The 22,272-nt window shown below is 44.9% G+C and overlaps 1 protein-coding gene across 1 annotated transcript in view; it reads right to left on the bottom strand.

The window, feature by feature from the left end:
• LOC126095530 (uncharacterized) overlaps positions 1–22,272 on the bottom strand; it is a 391,122-nt gene that overhangs the window by 263,254 nt on the left and 105,596 nt on the right. The window contains exon 3 of the mRNA XM_049910312.1: positions 17,980–18,075. The gene's annotated coding sequence lies outside the window, so the exon portion shown is untranslated. The remainder of the gene's footprint in view (positions 1–17,979; positions 18,076–22,272) is intronic.

The following is a 22,272-nucleotide window of genomic DNA, read 5'->3' as shown; positions in this document are numbered from 1 at the left end:
AGCGCCTGCGATGGTGTACTCAAAGACGAACCTGGGTGCACGAATTTCAAAATGTAATTTTTTCGGATGAATCCAGGTTCTGTTTACAGCATCATGATGGTCGCATCCGTGTTTGGCGACATCGCGGTGAACGCACATTGAAAGCGTGTATTCATCATCGCTATAATGGCTTATCACCCGACGTGATGGTATGGGGTGCCATTGGTTACACGTCTCGGTCACCTCTTGTTCGCATTGACGGCACTTTTAACAGTGGACTTTACATTTCAGATGTGTTACGACCCGTGGCTCTACCCTTCATTCGATCCCTGCGAAACCCTACACTTCGGCAGGATAATGCACGACCGCATGTTGCAGGTCCTGTACGGGCCTTTCTGGATACAGAAAATATTCGACTGCTGCCCAGGCCAGCACATTCTCCAGATTTCTCACCAATTGAAAACGTCTGGTCAATGGTGGCCGAGCAACTGGCTCGTCACAATACGCGAGTCACTACTCTTGATGAACTGTGGTATCGTGTTGAAGGTGCATGGGCAGCTGTACCTGTACACGCCATCCAAGCTCTGTTTGACTCAACGCCCAGGCGTATCACGGCCGTTATTACGGCCAGAGGTGGTTGTACTGGGCACTGATTTCTCAGGATGTATGCACCCAAATTGCGTGAAAATGTAATCACGTATCATTTCTAGCATAATATATTTGTCCAGTGAATACCCGTTTATCATCTGCATTTCTTCTTGGTGTAGCAATTTTAATGGCCAGTAGTGTAGTTTTACAAAATCAACGGTCAATAGTTACAAAGAATGCAATTGTGAGCCTATCTTGTCTCGAAAGATCGTTTGCCGAATCCTCCATTCCACTCGCACAAGTGGAAGATTAAAACGCAGTTTTTACAGCATGTTAACCAGCTGCCATGATTCGTCACATCGCCACCATAGCTCACTTTTGGGAAACACTGAGCGAATCATGAAGATATTAACCTGTACACTTAGTTGCTGGACTGTTTTATTGAACTTGCAGTATATAACTTTTCGTAGCTTTGCGACTCCTGTTTTCAACAATGTTGTGTGGTATTGCATACTATAAGACGTAAGAAAATCGGTGGCAGCTGTATAGGAATTACTCGGTACCAGTCTCCTCTCGTTTACTTATCTCGGCTACAGTGTCGCAAGGTTTTTCCGCTTGTGATTTATTTTCCTCGTGGGGATACTTCAAAAGTCGTCTGTACAAGTGTCCGTCAAGAACAGTGAATGAGTTAAAAGAAAGAATCGAAGAGGTAAACCGTTCTGTAAAGAATGGGTTCGAAACTAGAGGATCTTACTATAAGACGTAATTTTCAAATATTAAAAATGTGGATAATTTATAGAATGAATTGTCACAAACAGCGTGTACGCGGTGTTTCGACTCTTCCTGACCAATTAAAATGTGTGGTGGACTAAGGCGCGAACTCAGAAGCCGGGTGGCCGAGCGGTTCTAGGCGCTACAGTCTGGAACCGCGCGACCGCTACGGTCGCAGGTTCGAATCCTGCCTCGGGCATGGATGCGTGTGATGTCCATAGGTTAGTTAGGATTAAGTAGTTCTAAGGTCTACGGGACTGATGACCTCAGAAGTTATGTCCCATAGTGCTCAGAGCTAATTGAACCATTTTGAACCATAGCGACAAATGTTGAAAGAAAGACCGAATCGAAATAATTGGATGGCTAAAGTTGAAAAATTTCGCCGAACCGTGACTCGATGAGGAGGAGGAGGGTAGTGTTTAATGTCCCGTCGACAGCGAGGTCATTGAAGACGGAGCACAAGATATGGGAGAACTGAGTTCGAGTCTAGGTCCGGCAAAAATTTTCGATTTTCGCCATCAAATTATTTCGATACCCGCATTTGGATTGTTTCGGGCTTTCCTTCGAATATGATATTTATCCGGATGCATTCCAGGCGCGACAGAGTATCCGCGCACACAGACTAACTTTTGCCAATATCTCTCTCACTCCTGCGCTGGTGAGGTTCGAGTCCACCATTGCTGTGAGGTTAACCTTCACGTCACTCGCGACCGTGTAGATCAAGTTCACTTTGTTGTCAACGTATGGACCAGAATATTGGGCGACAGGTGTTTGGGTCCCTACATTTAGCCTGACCAGGTGACTACAAGAAGATATCGTCCATTCCTCTCAAACTATCTACCTGATGCGCTGAGAACCTGATGCGCTGGAAGATGTTGCACTACATGTTCGGCAGAGGATATGGTTCCAACATGATGCTGCACCTCCACACTCTGGAATTAATGTGCGACAGTATTTGGACAGAACATTTCCAGCGAAATGGCTTGGACGTGGAAGTCCAGTTGCATGTCCACCGTGTTCACCTGACCTAAATCCCACGGATTTCTTCCTGTGGGAACACCTGAGGAGCACATGTACTCCACTCCATCGACGAATGTGGAAGAATTGGAAGCGCATGTTCATGTCACTATGGACGCAGCTTTGCTGCGAAAGGTTCAGAGATGAATGATCCGCCGGGTTGCGCAATGTTTGGACGTGCAGGAAGCAGCTTTGAAAATCTGTTGTTCCGAGCACAACGTATTCTGTTGTGAAGGTCACCTGTGGCTGAGCACCTGAAGGATAATTTGGAAAATATTTCGAGTAGATTTCCTCACCATGTTATAGTTCTGGGTGGAGATTTTAATTTGCCAGATATAGACTGGGAGACTCAAACGATCATAACGGGTGGCAGGGACAAAGAATCCAGTGAAATTTATTAAAGTGCTTTATCTGAAAACTACCTTGAGCAGTTAAACAGAGAACCGACCCGTGGCGATAACATATTAGACCTTCTGGTGACAAACAGACCCGAACTATTTGAAACAGTTAACGCAGAACAGGGAATCAGCGATCATAAAGCGGTTACGGCATCGATGATTTCAGCCGTAAATAGATATATTAAAAAAGGTAGGAAGATTTTTCTGTTTAGCAAAAGTGACAAAAAGCAGATTACAGAGTATCTGACGGCTCAACACAAAAGTTTTGTCTCAAGTACAGATAGTGTTGAGGATCAGTGGACAAAGTTCAAAACCATCGTACAATATGCGTCAGATGAGTATGTGCCAAGCAAGATCGTAAGAGATGGAAAAGAGCCACCGTGGTACAACAACCGAGTTAGAAAACTGCTGCGGAAGCAAAGGGAACTTCACAGCAAACATAAACCTAGCCAAAGCCTGTCAGACAAACATAAATTACGCGAAGCGAAATGTAGTGTGAGGAGGGCTATGCGAGAGGCGTTCAATGAATTCGAAAGTAAAATTCTATGTACTGACTTGGCAGAAAATCCTAAGAAATTTTGGTCTTATGTCAAAGCGGTAGGTGGATCAAAACAAAATGTCCAGACACTCTGTGAGCAAAATGGTACTGAAACAGAGGATGACAGACTAAAGGCCGAAATACTAAATGTCTTTTTCCAAAGCTGTTTCACAGAGGAAGACTGCACTGTAGTTCCTTCTCTAGATTGTCGCACAGATGACAAAATGGTAGATATCGAAATAGACGACAGAGGGATAGAGAAACAATTAAAATCGCTCAAAAGAGGAAAGGCCTCTGGACCTGATGGGATACCAGTTCGATTTTACACAGAGTACGCGAAGGAACTTGCCCCCCCCCCCCCCCCTTCTTGCAGCGGTGTACCGTAGGTCTCTAGAAGAGCGTAGCGTTCCAAAGGATTGGAAAATGGCACAGGTCACCCCCGTTTTCAAGAAGGGACGTCGAACAGACGTGCAGAAGTTGTTGTTGTTGTTGTGGTCTTCAGTCCTGAGACTGGTTTGATGCAGCTCTCCATGCTACTCTATCCTGTGCAAGCTTCTTCATCTCCCAGTATCTACTGCAACCTACATCCTTCTGAATCTGCTTAGTGTATTCATCTCTTGGTCTCCCTCTACGATTTTTACCCTCCACACTGCCCTCCAATGCTAAATTTGTGATCCCTTGATGCCTCAAAACATGTCCTACCAACCGATCCCTTCTTCTAGTCAAGTTGTGCCACAAACTTCTCTTCTCCCCAATCCTATTCAATACCTCCTCATTAGTTACGTGATCTACCCACCTTATCTTCAGCATTCTTCTGTAGCACCACATTTCGAATGCTTCTATTCTCTTCTTGTCCAAACTAGTTATCGTCCATGTTTCACTTCCATACATGGCTACACTCCATACAAATACTTTCAGAAACGACTTCCTGACACTTAAATCTATACTCGATGTTAACAAATTCCTCTTCTTGAGAAACGCTTTCCTTGCCATTGCCAGTCTACATTTTATATCCTCTCTACTTCGACCATCATCGGTTATTTTACTCCCTAAATAGCAAAACTCCTTTACTACTTTAAGTGTCTCATTTCCTAATCTAATTCCCTCAGCATCACCCGACTTAATTTGACTACATTCCATTATCCTCGTTTTGCTTTTGTTGATGTTCATCTTATATCCTCCTTTCAAGACACTGTCCATTCCGTTCAACTGCTCTTCCAAGTCCTTTGCTGTCTCTGACAGAATTACAATGTCATCGCCGAACCTCAAAGTTTTTACTTCTTCTCCATGAATTTTAATACCTACTCCGAATTTTTCTTTTGTTTCCTTTACTGCTTGCTCAATATACAGATTGAATAACATCGGGGAGAGGCTACAACCCTGTCTTACTCCTTTCCCAACCACTGCTTCCCTTTCATGCCCCTCGACTCTTATAATTGCCATCTGGTTTCTGTACAAACTGTAAATAGCCTTTCGCTCCCTGTATTTTACCCCTGCCACCTTCAGAATTTGAAAGAGAGTATTCCAGTTAACATTGTCAAAAGCTTTCTCTAAGTCTACAAATGCTAGAAACGTAGGTTTGCCTTTTCTTAATCTTTCTTCTAAGATAAGTCGTAAGGTTAGTATTGCCTCACGTGTTCCAACATTTCTACGGAATCCAAACTGATCTTCCCCGAGGTCGGCTTCTACCAGTTTTTCCATTCGTCTGTAAAGAATTCGCGTTAGTATTTTGCAGCTGTGACTTATTAAACTGATAGTGCGGTAATTTTCACATCTGTCAACACCTGCTTTCTTTGGGATTGGAATTGTTATATTCTTCTTGAAGTCTGAGGGTATTTCGCCTGTCTCATACATCGTGCTCACCAGATGGTAGAGTTTTGTCATGACTGGCTCTCCCGAGGCCATCAGTAGTTCAAATGGAATGTTGTCTACTCCCGGGGCCTTGTTTCGACTCAGGTCTTTGAGTGCTCTGTCAAACTCTTCACGCAGTATCTTATCTCCCATTTCGTCTTCATCTACATCCTCTTCCATTTCCATAATATTGTCCTCAAGTACATCGCCCTTGTATAAACCCTCTATATACTCCTTCCACCTTTCTGCCTTCCTTTCTTTGCTTAGAACTGGGTTTCCATCTGAGCTCTTGATATTCATACAAGTGGTTCTCTTCTCTCCAAAGGTCTCTTTAATTTTCCTGTAGGCAGTATCTATCTTACCCCTAGTGAGACAAGCCTCTACATCCTTACATTTGTCCTCTAGCCATCCCTGCTTAGCCATTTTGCACTTCCTGTCGATCTCATTTTTGAGACGTTTGTATTCCTTTTTGCTTGCTTCATTTACTGCATTTTTATATTTTCTCCTTTCATCAATTAAATTCAATATTTCTTCTGTTACCCAAGGATTTCTATTAGCCCTCGTCTTTTTACCTACTTGATCCTCTGCTGCCTTCACTACTTCATCCCTCAGAGCTACCCATTCTTCTTCTACTGTATTTCTTTCCCCCATTCCTGTCAATTGTTCCCTTATGCTCTCCCTGAAACTCTCTACAACCTCTGGTTCTTTCAGTTTATCCAGATCCCTTCTCCTTAAATTCCCACCTTTTTGCAGTTTCTTCAGTTTCAATCTGCAGTTCATAACCAATAAATTGTGGTCAGAATCCACATCTGCCCCAGGAAATGTCCTACAATTTAAAACCTGGCTCCTAAATCTCTGTCTTACCATTATATAATCTACACTCCTGGAAATTGAAATAAGAACACCGTGAATTCATTGTCCCAGGAAGGGGAAACTTTATTGACACATTCCTGGGGTCAGATACATCACATGATCACACTGACAGAACCACAGGCACATAGACACAGGCAACAGAGCATGCACAATGTCGGCACTAGTACAGTGTATATCCACCTTTCGCAGCAATGCAGGCTGCTATTCTCCCATGGAGACGATCGTAGAGATGCTGGATGTAGTCCTGTGGAACGGCTTGCCATGCCATTTCCACCTGGCGCCTCAGTTGGACCAGCGTTCGTGCTGGACGTGCAGACCGCGTGAGACGACGCTTCATCCAGTCCCAAACATGCTCAATGAGGGACAGATCCGGAGATCTTGCTGGCCAGGGTAGTTGACTTACACCTTCTAGAGCACGTTGGGTGGCACGGGATACATGCGGACGTGCATTGTCCTGTTGGAACAGCAAGTTCCCTTGCCGGTCTAGGAATGGTAGAACGATGGGTTCGATGACGGTTTGGATGTACCGTGCACTATTCAGTGTCCCCTCGACGATCACCAGTGGTGTACGGCCAGTGTAGGAGATCGCTCCCCACACCATGATGCCGGGTGTTGGCCCTGTGTGCCTCGGTCGTATACAGTCCTGATTGTGGCGCTCACCTGCACGGCGCCAAACACGCATACGACCATCATTGGCACCAAGGCAGAAGCGACTCTCATCGCTGAAGACGACACGTCTCCATTCGTCCCTCCATTCACGCCTGTCGCGACACCACTGGAGGCGGGCTGCACGATGTTGGGGCGTCAGCGGAAGACGGCCTAACGGTGTGCGGGACCGTAGCCCAGCTTCATGGAGACGGTTGCGAATGGTCCTCGCCGATACGCCAGGAGCAACAGTGTCCCTAATTTGCTGGGAAGTGGCGGTGCGGTCCCCTACGGCACTGCGTAGGATCCTACGGTCTTGGCGTGCATCCGTGCGTCGCTGCGGTCCGGTCCCAGGTCGACGGGCACGTGCACCTTCCGCCGACCACTGGCGACAACATCGATGTACTGTGGAGACCTCACGCCCCACGTGTTGAGCAATTCGGCGGTACGTCCACCCGGCCTCCCGCATGCCCACTATACGCCCTCGCTCAAAGTCCGTCAACTGCACATACGGTTCACGTCCACGCTGTCGCGGCATGCTACCAGTGTTAAAGACTGCGATGGAGCTCCGTATGCCACGGCAAACTGGCTGACACTGACGGCGGCGGTGCACAAATGCTGCGCAGCTAGCGCCATTCGACGGCCAACACCGCGGTTCCTGGTGTGTCCGCTGTGCCGTGCGTGTGATCATTGCTTGTACAGCCCTCTCACAGTGTCCGGAGCAAGTATGGTGGGTCTGACACACCGGTGTCAATGTGTTCTTTTTTCCATTTCCAGGAGTGTATCTGATACCTTTTAGTATCTCCAGGATTCTTCCAGGTATACAATCTTCTTTTATGATTCTTGAACCAAGTGTTGGCTAAGATTAAGTTATGCTCTGTGCAAAATTCTACAAGGCGGCTTCCTCTTTCATTCCTTCCCCCCCAATCCATATTCACCTACTATGTTTCCTTCTCTCCCTTTTCCTACTGACGAATTCCAGTCACCCATGACTATTAAATTTTCGTCTCCCTTCACTACCTGAATAATTTCTTTTATCTCGTCATACATTTCATCTATTTCTTCATCATCTGCAGAGGTAGTTGGCATATAAACTTGTACTACTGTAGTAGGCATGGGCTTTGTGTCTACCTTGGCCACAATAATGCGTTCACTATGCTGTTTGTAGTAGCTAACCCGCACTCCTATTTTTTTATTCATTATTAAACCTACTCCTGCATTACCCCTATTTGATTTTGTATTTATAACCCTGTAATCACCTGACCTAAAGTCTTGTTCCTCCTGCCACCGAACTTCACTAATTCCCACAATATCTAACTTTAACCTATCCATTTCCCTTTTTAAATTTTCTAACCTACCTGCCCGATTAAGGGATCTGACATTCCACGCTCCGATCCGTAGAACGCCAGTTTTCTTTCTCCTGAGTAGTCCCCGCCCGGAGATCCGAATGGGGGACTATTTTACCTCCGGAATATTTTACCCAAGAGGACGCCATCATCATTTAATCATACAGTAGAGCTGCATGTCCCCGGGAAAAATTACGGCTGTAGTTTCCCCTTGCTTTCAGCCGTTCGCAGTACCAGCACAGCAAGGCCGTTTTGGTTAATGTTACAAGGCCAGATCAGTCAATCATCCAGACTGTTGCCCCTGCAACTACTGAAAAGGCTGCTGCCCCTCTTCAGGAACCACATGTTTGTCTGGCCTCTCAACAGATACCCCTCCGTTGTGGTTGCACCTACGGTACGGCCATCTGTATCGCTGAGGCACGCAAGCCTCCCCACCAACGGCAAGGTCCATGGTTCATGGGGGGGTGCAGAAGTATAGACCTATATCTCTAACGTCGATCAGTTGTGGAATTTTGGAACACGTATTATGTTCGAGTATAATGACTTTTCTGGAGGCTAGAAATCTACTCTGTAGGAATCGGCATGGGTTTCGAAAAAGACGGTCGTGTGAAACCCAGCTCGCGCTGTTCGTCCACGAGACTCAGAGGGTCATAGACACGGATTCACAGGTAGATGCCGTGTTTCTTGACTTCCGCAAGGCGTTCGATACAGTTCCCCACGGTCGTTTAATGAACAAAGTAAGAGCATATGGACTATCAGACCAAGTGTGTGATTGGATTGAAGAGTTCCTAGATAACAGAGCGCAGCATTTCTCAATGGAGAGAAGTCATCCGAAGTAAGAGTGATTTCAGGTGTGCCGCAGGGGAGTGTCATAGGACCGTTGCTATTCACAATATACATAAATGACATTGTGGATGACATCGGGAGTTCACTGAGGCTTTTTGCGGATGATGCTGTGGTGTATCGAGAGGTTGTAACAATGGAAAATTGTACTGAAATGCAGGAGGATCTGCAGCGAATTGACGCATGGTGCAGGGAATGGCAATTCAATCTCAATGTAGACAAGTGTAATGTGCTGCGTATACATAGAAAAATAGATCCCTTATCATTTAGCTACAAAGTAGCAGGTCACCAACTGGAAGCAGTTAATTCCATAAACTATCTGGAAGTACGCATTAGGAGTGATTTAAAATGGAATGATCGTATAAAGTTGATCGTCGGTAAAGCAGATGCCAGACTGAGATTCATTGGAAGAATCCTAAGGAAATGCAATCTGAAAACAAAGGAAGTAGATTACAGTACGCTTGTTCGCCCACTGCTTGAACACTGCTCAGCAGTGTGGGATCCGTACCAGATAGGGTTGATAGAAGAGATAGAGAAGATCCAACGGAGAGCAGCGCGCTTCGTTACAGGATCATTTAGTAATCGCGAATGCGTTACGGAGATGATACATAAACTCCGGTGGAAGACTGCAAGAGAGACGCTCAGTAGCTCGGTACGGGCTTTTGTTAAAGTTTCGAGAACATACCTTCACCGAAGAGTCAAGCAGTATATTGCTCCCTCCTACGTATATCTCGCGAAGAGACCATGAGGATGAAATCAGAGAGATTAGAGCCCACACAGAAGCATACCGACAATCTTTCTTTCCACGAACAATACGAGACTGGAATAGAAGGGAGAACCGATAGAGGTACTCAGGGTACCCTCCGCCACACACCGTTAGGTGGCTTGCGGAGTATGGATGTAGATGTAGATGAAGAGAAGGTCATGTGGTCATTAGTATCGACATTATTATTTTCAGTGGTTGCTAATGTGCGACATCTGAGCGCTCACATGACAAGTAGATTTTGTGTTATTGTACTGTGCTATCATCTTTAGCATCTCGAAATTGATATTGTTTTTGTAGTTATTCTATCCTATGACAGGTCATTTCTTTCAACTGTCTATTTCTCATTTGCCCAACCTCGTATTTGTTATGTTCAGCATTACAAATTGTTGTAAATTTAGGATATATGAGACCAAAGAAACTGTAACATTACAGTGTGAAATGTCAGAATAAAACTACAAAAAAAGGCCCAACTCAGCATCGAACACTCGACCTTTTGCATGCTAGCCCAAATTTCCAGCCACTGCAACAACCGTGCAACACGACCAGCCCCCGCTGACAGAGGTAGTTACCATCGCTGGCATGTGAGACGTCGCGCTGTGAGGCCCATGTGCGCGAATTTCGTTTCACCCTACACACACACACACACAGAGATATATATATATATATATATATATATATATATATATATATATATATATATATATATGATCGGTAAATAGTTCACTCAACTGAGAGATATGTCAAAGGATAAGGAAAAAGGGACATATCAACACTCCCTGCTGCAAAGCAGTGTAAGTAATAATGCTGATTGGGAAGAATAGGACTGTAGGTGAAATGACAAATATGCTTAGCTAATACTTCCTTTTCATTGCAGGCAGTATGAAATCAATCCAGCAGCAGCGACCAGATGATGAAGTAATGCTGTTTAATGAAACCTGCCATTTGATCACCAGCACTGTAATCAGTGGCAGCATTCGAAAACCCTCATCTTAGTGACATCAAAGCAATGGTACCCATGGATGAATGGTGTCAACTATGTGATTTGTCAATACAGATCTCGGCCTTGTTCCATGGAAACATTCACTTTCCATCAGTGATACTGGATGATCATACAATCTCTGTAGGAGACATCCCTCGGAAAGTTAAAATATTTGACAACTGTAGCACGCTAGGCATACTGGGGGATGAGTGAATGGTACAGACAACCGTGGATTCCAGGGCAAACACAGGTAACAGTTACTATGAACTTCCATTGTTTTCGAAGCATGGTGTGGCAAGGCAGGCATGCCTCTACTCATTGATCAGGACGGGGCTGATGGATGGATGGCACTTCTGTCTGGTGCTGCTGAGATGCCACCTCACACTGCTGAGGCCGGTAGCCTCTGTAGGTCATAACTGTTGACGACTGCAGCTTGTTGTATTGTATTGTGATGGCAGCCTACTTGGGAGACGGTTCCTTGGCTCTACACGCAGCTGCAGTGGTGGCGTGCAGGGCATGATGTGTGCAAGGTACAGCCCACTGTCCACTGACAAAGAGTCTTCCAGTGGCTGCCACTGCGGCTCCAAGTCCCGCTAGGAACTCAGCATCGGCGGCAGCAGGCAGAGACAGAAGGTTCGCAGGACGGGGACACCAAGCCACGTAAAACACTTTGTGCAGGCAACAGCGCTGGTCTTGAATCCATGGCTGCAGCTGGCAGAGCTGAGTCATCTTGTTGTCTGGCAGTGACCTGACGTTGTCGTGGTACTGCTCGCTTATGGCAATAAGTGATCCCTGCCTTAAAATCCTGACTTATTTATAACCCTCCAGTGCCTATTCGTTCCAATAAAATCCAGTGCTTACTCATGATGCTACAACAAGGGACCTGCTCTGGCGTTGTGACACTTCTCCACTTGCTACACGGTTGTTGCTGAGTGGCGCTTTTTAACGCTGAGCTTAGCCATCGTCACTGTGCAACCCACTGGTGTGTCTGTACTGTTACCCATATGTTACCTCACTGGTGGCCACTGGTCTGTGACTATTAATGCACCATTATACAACACTTCCATGCTATTTACCCTTACTTCTGTTAAATTATAATACTTTTCTGACCAAAGACTGGTACTACACACACACACACACACACACACACACACACACAGAGAGAGAGAGAGAGAGAGAGAGAGAGAGAGAGAGAGAGAGAGAGAGAGAGAGAGAGAGAGTACATCTACAGTTTAATTTATGCTAGCTACGCAATACAGCATGAGCTACAATGTCGACTAAGGTGTCACTTGTATGTACACCCTATAAGACATTATCGAGTAATCCGATGTAGATAACTCACAAATCTCTCCGCCCGTTGGATAATACCATAGCTCAACTCTATGATGCATGCTGTGCAGTGACGGAGTTGGAAATGCTTAATTCAACTTTGCTGGATAGGGTCACAGAACTACAATCTTATTTAAGTTTGTTTATATACTCAGTTATATGTAAGAGTTCATAAAATCCCCTGTATCCCAGTCCAGTTGAACAGTTACGACCATGACTGATGGACATAACAGTTTCACTCCAAGCGTCATTTAGCAAGTGACTGATCCTGGAGTGATGATGCTGGAAACCAGAAGAAGGGGAATGAAACATTTCTTCCTGATAATACGTGTGCTTTAACCGTCGAATCATCAGGTTCTGGGAAGGCTAATCTTGTAACTCTGTTAACACATCCTGAGGGAGTCCACTTCGAGCATGTATATGTTTTTCAAAAAAACACTGTTCCAACCAGAAATCAGCTTTCCCAGGAGATTTTGGGTGGCGTCAAGGGAATATGTTCCAGACGTTAAGCAAAAGCAGCGAAGAACCAGAGCCGAAAGATGTATTCATACACTCCTGGAAATGGAAAAAAGAACACATTGACACCGGTGTGTCAGACCCACCATACTTGCTCCGGACACTGCGAGAGGGCTGTACAAGCAATGATAACACGCACGGCACAGCGGACACACCAGGAACCGCGGTGTTGGCCGTCGAATGGAGCTAGCTGCGCAGCATTTGTGCACCGCCGCCGTCAGTGTCAGCCAGTTTGCCGTGGCATACGGAGCTCCATCGCAGTCTTTAACACTGGTAGCATCCCGCGACAGCGTGGACGTGAACCGTATGTGCAGTTGACGGACTTTGAGCGAGGGCGTATAGTGGGCATGCGGGAGGCCGGGTGGACGTACCGCCGAATTGCTCAACACGTGGGGAGTGAGGTCTCCACAGTACATCGATGTTGTCGCCAGTGGTCGGCGGAAGGTGCACGTGCCCGTCGACCTGGGACCGGACCGCAGCGACGCACGGATGCACGCCAAGACCGTAGGATCCTACGCAGTGCCGTAGGGGACCGCACCGCCACTTCCCAGCAAATTAGGGACACTGTTGCTCCTGGGGTATCGGCGAGGACCATTCGCAACCGTCTCCATGAAGCTGGGCTACGGTCCCGCACACCGTTAGGCTGTCTTCCGCTCACGCCCCAACATCGTGCAGCCCGCCTCCAGTGGTGTCGCGACAGGCGTGAATGGAGGGACGAATGGAGTCGTGTCGTCTTCAGCGATGAGAGTCGCTTCTGCCTTGGTGCCAATGATGGCCGTATGCGTGTTTGGCGCCGTGCAGGTGAGCGCCACAATCAGGACTGCATACGACCGAGGCACACAGGGCCAACACCCGGCATCATGGTGTGGGGAGCGATCTCCTACACTGGCCGTACACCACTGGTGATCGTCGAGGGGACACTGAATAGTGCACGGTACATCCAAACCGTCATCGAACCCATCGTTCTACCATTCCTAGACCGGCAAGGGAACTTGCTGTTCCAACAGGACAATGCACGTCCGCATGTATCCCGTGCCACCCAACGTGCTCTAGAAGGTGTAAGTCAACTACCCTGGCCAGCAAGATCTCCGGATCTGTCCCCCATTGAGCATGTTTGGGACTGGATGAAGCGTCGTCTCACGCGGTCTGCACGTCCAGCACGAACGCTGGTCCAACTGAGGCGCCAGGTGGAAATGGCATGGCAAGCCGTTCCACAGGACTACATCCAGCATCTCTACGATCGTCTCCATGGGAGAATAGCAGCCTGCATTGCTGCGAAAGGTGGATATACACTGTACTAGTGCCGACATTGTGCATGCTCTGTTGCCTGTGTCTATGTGCCTGTGGTTCTGTCAGTGTGATCATGTGATGTATCTGACCCCAGGAATGTGTCAATAAAGTTTCCTCTTCCTGGGACAATGAATTCACGGTGTTCTTATTTCAATTTCCAGGAGTGTATTTGGTGATGTTGCAGTGGAAAATTAGGCTGAGAGTTGGAGTATTCCTGATTTGGCCGCTAAATGCAAGTCAATATATTTTATCTGAGCCAGACTTACTCAAGGATCCTGAAGCAGTCGGTCAGATGATGCAAACGTTATTATCGCTTTCAAACAGAACGCTCTGAATTTAAAGCATATTTTCCATGCACATGTAGGAACAATCATACAATTCAATGAATTCGTTACCATATATGAGAACTGCAGGAATAACTCACGTTATGGGTTTTTGGTTATAGATAACACTAGGAAATAATTGAATGGGGGTGGATCTAGACAAAAATTCCGTGAGATTCTGCATAAAAAGCAGTGTACGAAAATGTAATTCTATCGGTATACTGCAACTATGGATAAATTTGAACATGTGTTGCACACTCGTTCAGAAGGTGCAAAGCACGCACATCTGTACGTTGACAGAAAAATCAAGGCAATAAATGCTAAATTAATGGACCTGGAAAGCCTTATCGATGTGGTGGTCAGAAACAGTGAAGATCTGAATTGTAGAACACAGCTTTGTGAACAATACATCAACGAGAAAATTGAAGTAGCCAGCACGAAACTAATGGATATGCAAGGATACATCAAGTCCGAGGCCAAGGCACTTGACACCCATTATCACCAGTAGTACAATTGCTGTATGCTATCTTAAAAATGGTTTACTATACAGCAACATGTCATTGACAAAGCACAAAGCTATTCAAGAACAGAACGCTATTCGATGTAAATTAGAACTGTTAAATTCAGGACAGTTGCAATCAAATCAATCTCTCTCAGAAAATTTTTAATCCGTAACAAGTCTGAAGAGGCGGTTCACAATATGGATGGAGGCGGAAAGGAAGAAGAACAAGGTGAAGGGGGGGGGACGTATGTGCTATTACTGACTTAATTAACATTTAAATTAACCAATTAACGATAGTAGTAATGATGAGTTAGACAGAATATATAGTGTCAGCAGGAGGAAACCATATATGTTATGTAAGCAACAAGTAGATTTAACTGATAATGTGATATGATCTGAGAATAAAGAATTTGAAATACTCTTAAAAACTTGGAACATCAGAAAGTATATCCTGAAAGAGTAAAAACTATATAGTGAAATATTACATATGGCTAACGTGCATAGGAAGACAACATCTCAAAAGGCCAAATGAAACTCTCAAAGAGTGACTAATACAAGAATATAATCAAACCAGCGTTAGCAGTTACACATGAGCAGGTAAAGTGGTTGCAATTCAGCGTAGAAGGCTGAACAATCTTCTTCTTCTATTATGGTGACCTAAATGGAATCATACACCGATTACAACTACTTACAGAATCAGGTGTCACATGGAATATAGGTCACATGAACAAAATCCAACCAGTGCTTCAAGAAAGATGCATAATTGGGTAATTATTGAGCTGGTTGTTCAGGAACTCCACAATGCAACACACAAAACATTCACACACAGACATATGTTAATATGAACTCTGAAAGGTTTGTGGTAGACTGAGCTCGTAGATTTAAGTAAAACGATATACACAAATAATAGTAATAGTGATGATGACAATGATAAGAGGTGAATTGAGAAAATAATGACAGTCTTCTTCTTCCCAGCTGACCATTGCTGCTGCTCCTGGTGGCACTTCGTGCTGGACAGCAAATGATACCACACATGCAGTCGAATTATTATAAAAAGCGTTGTTCATAGGGTGGGGAACTGAACTTACATGCATTTGGCTGGCAAGGAGGCATACCTGGGGTAGGGGTCAGGGGCTCTCCCCCTCCCCTTTCCATGGCCATCACATGTGTCGACTGAATTGCAAAATATTACAGTCATAATTGCCTCAGTACCGCCGATGTTGAGCCTCCCCTCCACAACCTTGACATGCGTCTTGTTTATGACATGTGTAATTATGTCAGCTGTAACGTGACAGTTCAGATCATATACAACTGGTATTGACATCAGCAGATTTTCCGCCAGTTTCCGCACTAACCCACTATTTTTGTCGTCCTGCTGGAGGTGATACGTCCTTGTCTTCCTCTGACCTTTGAACAGACTTAACTGGCCAGTTGTAGGGGGGTGCATAGTTTAACATGGACTCTGATCTACGGTGCTACTCGGTATGTTTCATATTAACAAATACTTTCAGCTAAAACAAGTGGTAAATGACAGATATTGTTCATCTGCCTGGGATCCCTATCAGGTAGGACTGATAGAGGATATAAAGATCCAAATAAGAGCGGCGCGTTTAGTCACGGGATAGTTTAGCTGGCGAGAGAGCGTTACAGAGATGCTAAACAAACTCCACTGGCAGACGTTACAAGAGAGACGTTGTGCATCACGGAGATATTTACTACTGAAACTTCGGGACAGCAGTTTTCAGGTGGTGTCAGACAACATATTACTTCCCCTCACATACATCTCGCGTATTGACCACGAGAAATTAGAGCCAATACAGAGGCTTACCGATAATCTTTCTTCCCACGTACTATTCGCGAGTGGAACAGGGTTGGAGGGATCAGGTAGTGAGTGGTACCGAAAGTACCCTCCGCCACCCACCATTAGGTGGCTTGCGGAGTATGATATAGATGCAGATGTAGATAAAAACTCTAGGATCCATAACCTGGATTTTAATAACTTTTTTGTTTTATATTGGTATTTTTTAATGTTTTGTTGGTTGTTTTGTTTTGTTTATATTATTCTAATTTTCAATGTTAAAAAATTTTAAATGTAAGATCTTTCTTTTTTCTAACGTAATGAATTTTCTTGTGTGGACTAACGTGGTTACTTCTTCTTAGCTTAAAATTTTGCTTCTCGCAAATTTTTAAAAAAATTGCATGTTTTTAAAATCGGATTCCTTCATCTTTAGTTAGAAGTAAGACTTTTTTTATTGGAATTTGCATGAAGTAAAAAAAAATCAAAAACATTAGCTCACTTACTCTTCACTGGCTTGTTTGATTGACGATTTTCTTCACAATATGAAACATAAATTAAAATTTTTTATCTACACGCCTCCCATCTTGGATTAGCATACTCCACTCTTAATATTCTTATGATTAATTCTTGCTTCCTTGAGTTCAAAATATTTTAAATGTAAGACCTCCCTTGTTTGTAACATAATGGTTATTCTTCTGCCCAAATTGAGCGTTTTCGTCTTTCTAAATTCAAATATTGCTTCCTGATAATGATGAAAGGTTACATATAGTAGAAGTCAAAATCCTGCTGGTTTAGAAAAATTTTTGTTTTTACCCGACTGGGGGTGAATGGGAGAAAAAGATATTTGATCTTGAACAGCCTCCAACACAGCTTAAAGTTAACATTTGGGAAGAAATGGAGATCGCCCACAGAAGTACAGCAGTGAACATGGAAAAAAGGTGAGGAAAATGTTACATGCCATTGTTCATCATTGTCACCACCACCACTACCACCAGCACCACAATCACCTGTAACACCAACACCACAACCACCAATACCATCCACCCAAAGCAGTCACGGACATCAGTCAGGGACATCGATCAACAGTCATTCACATACTAGACAATGTGGCTTCGCTATATTTGCAGTTGTTCTTTGGCGAAATCCGGAAACAGGCGAGGAGTCCCTGAAAGTTTCTGATCACATGTCAAGGAGGGCGGACAGGGACACAGTGTATGCTTACTGAAAAAGTGCAGACGTCTTTATACAGTATGTAGCTGTCAATGCCGCCGTCCACTTTCAGTATCATCCACTGCTGGGAGTTGCTGAGGAGCCTTTGTTATACGTTATCACATTCACAGACAACTATAAAGATATATACAAGGCTTCGCTCATATTTTCATTTAAATGTACTGCTTGTTAGTAATAAATACGTTGATTACCGATTATTAATAACTACATTGATTATACGTATAGTGGGTTTCCCAAGATTAAGCACTATTGATGACACATTCATAACTACAACATACGGATGAAAGTTGGAGTAGATACATTAACGTTACAGCATTGGAATGCGTCATACAGAATACACTGCAGTACAGTACTCTGGTGACCCATAAACATCAACAAGGCTACTGTGCTTAAATACCTGGAGCGACGTCTTGGATCTTGCTGGGTCGTTGGTTGAGTCAGTGTCTGGCGCTGTTCCACATCTCGATTGTCATCGCCGAGACTTCCAAGCTACCTGTGAGTAAGAAAATGTGCATAGTAGTTTTGATTCTGACTGTCATAGGAGTTGTGACTGGCACTGTTCAATGACAAGTGACTTAAAGTTGGTTGCAGGGATTATTCTCCTAATTTGTAGTTGGGAAAAATAGTTTGTACCCTGGGCTCATTGGTTTTTTTGGACGCCTAAAGATTGTAAATTCGGCGCTGGTGCTTTTATTTCTTTTTTTTTCCTATCTGTTAGAAAGCAGGTGTTCTAAACCAATTAAGTAATCCAACGATAACAAACACTCAGATGATGCTGTTGCATACATTAGACACGATTTTTCGCTTTCGTAGCTGCGTGGTCATTGTTTCTGACCGCCGTACGAAAACCTTTGGTCCAATTTCTGCTACTGGTGTTAATTTTCTCGTGGTGGGAAGATTTGAGCGGGGTGCGCTCAGTCTCATGAGGCCTGCTGAGGGACTACTAAATTAATAAGTGAGAGCAGAGTACCGACTCCACACAGCTCTGTCGCTGTGACGCCATATTACAGAGGATGACACAATGGCTGGTAAGCATCCTGTAGTCCTCCGAACCTATTCAGGAGTTCCATTAACCAATCGTAATCTTAGTTTATGTATTTTCAGTTGGGATGCAGTCATATGTACTGGAACTTTGTAGCAATTCACTACTGACCAGGCAGGTTCCACAGATGAATAGTGTTGTTGATAGGAGATGTAACTGAACTATCAGATTTAACCGCTTGTGTAAACCCATTACACAAGAAATGGTGTATCACATACTTATGGAAGACTGGTCTCGTAATACTGGAGCCCTCTGAAAGATGACAAAGGGTTAGAGGAGGCTGAACAGCAGAAGTATTGAGTTGTCGATGGACACACACACAAAAGAAAAAAATTTACTAGCTTTGAGAGTCACACACACACACACACACACACACACACACACACCTGTGCCCCTACATAGTGCCGACTAGACTAACAATGCCAACACTGTTTTGCAGCAGGTGGATTGCTTGTGGCGGGGAGGGAGGGGGGGGGGGCAGTGTCAGACGGGTAAAGGGAGAGGAACTGGGGATGGGTGGCTAGCAGCTCGGAGGGAGGCAGCCAGTTGGCCCACTAGGAATGTGGGACGAGGGGTAGCAGGTATATGGGCTGCCATGATTGCAGCAATCTGTGGGAAGTGGTACATACTGAAGCTGACATGGGGATGTGAATTGGGAGGGGTTGTTATGATGAAGGGGAAACTGTTGGATGGGGGTCCAGGGACAGTGGGTTATCTGACACTGAGCTCAGGACGATTACAGGAGTGGAGGGTAGATTGCAAGGGTAACACCCATCTGCTTAGTTAAGATAAATTGGTGTTGGAGGGAAAGCCCACATCTCGTGGTCGTGCGGTAGCGTTCTCGCTACCCACGCCCGGGTTCCCGGGTTCGATTCCCGGCGGGGTCAGGGATTTTCTCTGCCTCGTGATGGCTGGGTGTTGTGTGATGTCCTTAGGTTAGTTAGGTTTAAGTAGTTCTAAGTTCTAGGGGACTGATGACCATAGATGTTAAGTCCCATAGTGCTCAGAGCCATTTGAACCATTTTTTTGTTGGAGGGAAGGATCTAGGTGGCTTGGATAGTGAATCAGCTACTGAAATTGAGCATGTTGTGCTCAGATGCATGTTGGACCACCAGGAGCAACCTCATTTTTGACGACTGTTTGGTGGTGGCCATTAGTTCTGGTAGACAGCTGGTTTGTAATCATACCAACATTAAAGGCTGTGAAGTGTTTTCAGAGGAGTTGGTATATGACATATCTGCTTTCATTGGTGGCCCAGCCTCTGTTGGGGTAGGATACGCCTGTGACAGGACTGGAGTGGGCAGATCTTGTATCTTGGTCTCCTACAGGGATCATATCCCTGTGACAAGGAGTTGGGAGTGGTATACGGATGGACTAGGACATTGTGTAGTTTGGATGGGCGATGGAACACCACTTTGTGAGGATGTTGGGAAGGATGTTCTGTAATAAGAAAACTTCATGGTAAGGAATCTGCCACATTCAGCTCCCCTGCCAACGTTTTTGTGATGCTACTCCTGTCAGATCGTTTGCACAGGATATGCTCATAAAGTGTTATGTGACCGCTTTTCCCTAACTCATATAAAACCTGAAATAAAAAGAGAAGTCCAAACGAACAATTAAACCCCACTGATAAATGAAGTTTGCATCAGCATCAGTGTTTACCCGTCTACATTTTCATAATAAACAGCTTGAAACTTCCTGGCAGATTAAAACTGTGTGCCTGACCGAGACTCGAACTCGGGACCTTTGCCTTTCACGGGCAAGTGCTCCACCATCTGAGCTACCGAAGCACGACTCACGCCCGGTCCTCACAGCCTTACTTCTGCCAGTATCGCGTCTCCTACGTTCCAAACTTTACAGAAGCTCTCCTGCGAACAGCTTGTTTACCTAAATAACAAGCCTGTATAAAAGCATCTTGCAATGTGCTGAGAGCAAGTCGACGTGCAGTGGGCCATAATAGCCAGCAGGAGGCCAGTCCTAGGAGAATTCGGAGAAGGGACTCAAACACCTGGAAAAGCTTACTGGTTCTGGCAAAAACCTGAAGAATGCTTTTGTAGACAGAAATGGCTACAGCAGGACTTCTTCAAAATACACAATCGGTATAGTTAACATCCGAGAGCGGAATGGGGAACAGCGCGGTCTATGATGCCTCTGAAATCGTATGACACCACCACCGAACTCAGGCTATGCAAAAAAAAAAAAAAAAAAAAAAAAAAAAAAAAAAAAAAAAAAAAAATTTGCAACATGAAAACTGCTACAGCTGGGTAACATACATATTTCTGAGACGGGAGAGAGAAACATGTCTGTAGATCCTCACTGGTCGTAGACAGAGACAAAAAGAGAGTAATACAGTATTTTTAGAGCGTAATGTTACGTAGTACAGTGCTGGTTAACTACCAGAAATGAAAATAAGGGAAGGAAGCCAGCATCTTTTAAAACAACTTTCACTGGTCGGTACTCAGAATATTTATTGTTCAGCTAAGCAAAGTTAGGGGGCAACGGCCTTGCCGCAGTGGATACACCTGTTCCCGTCAGATCACCGAAGTTAAGCGCTGTCGGGCCTGACCGGCACTTGGATGGGTGACCATCTAAGCCGCCATACGCTGTTGCCATTTTTCGGGGTGCACTCAGGCTCGTGATGCCAATTGAGGAGCTACTCGACCGAATAGTAGCGGCTCCGGTCGCAGAAAACCCTCCTAAAGACCGGGAGAGTGGTGAGTTGACCACACGCCCCTCATATCCACATCCTCAGACGAGGATGACACGGCGGTCGGATGGTCCCGATGGGCCTGAAGACGGAGTGCTAATCAAAGTTACGTGATGACAGAAAACCGCGGGGACACGAGTCTTCCGTGTAGAGAGCAGATGGCTCCAAATCACTCATCACTCATCAGCCACATGAATGTCCCTGCAGCCAGGAGCCATCATGGGACTAGTGTATCCCCAGATAGGCACCTATTCGAGCAGACTTGATGAGCAGGGATTTAGGCATTTTTTCCGACTGATCTGAACTTCGACGCTGATGCGATTTGTTGACACGAAACAAATGACTGATTTTGCAGCCACTTCAGCCTCTACTGCAGATTAACATGGTGAGATCTAGCCGCAACAGCGAGGGGAATTATAGGGAATGTTGAGCCATTTTTATCGAGATTCAGAAAATTTCAAGATTCGTTTGAAGAAGTTTAGTGAGCGTTCAGCTCCAGCCGTAGATGCAAATACATACCCTTCTGTAACGCATTCTGTCTTCAAACACTAATCTTACAGGAATTTGATGAATATAGTTTATCTTGACACTTGTTCACTTGAATCGCATTCCAGATCCCTTGTACAGGCTTGCGAAACCACTTACCATGCGTTTTGGTGTAATTACATGAGTTAATTTGATTCTTAGATAACAAATTCCTTGATCATTATTATGGAGGGAAATGAATTAATTGCATCATATAAATAGGGCCACTTTCCACATATTTAATTAACATAGCAGGCATTCTCCCACTATGATCACTACCACAAGAAACAGCATTAATATCTGTCTTGCATCAGAACACATGTCAGCTGTCGTGGTTCATCATGATATTCTTTCGGCTTTAACTGTACCACTAAACCAAGATGGTTTTGCATTATATGCTGATAAATGCTTCAGTT

This window comes from Schistocerca cancellata, chromosome 8 (genome assembly GCF_023864275.1).
Source record: "Schistocerca cancellata isolate TAMUIC-IGC-003103 chromosome 8, iqSchCanc2.1, whole genome shotgun sequence".
NCBI classification, from domain to species: domain Eukaryota; kingdom Metazoa; phylum Arthropoda; class Insecta; order Orthoptera; family Acrididae; genus Schistocerca; species Schistocerca cancellata.
This window is presented reverse-complemented; position numbering and strand designations above follow the sequence as displayed.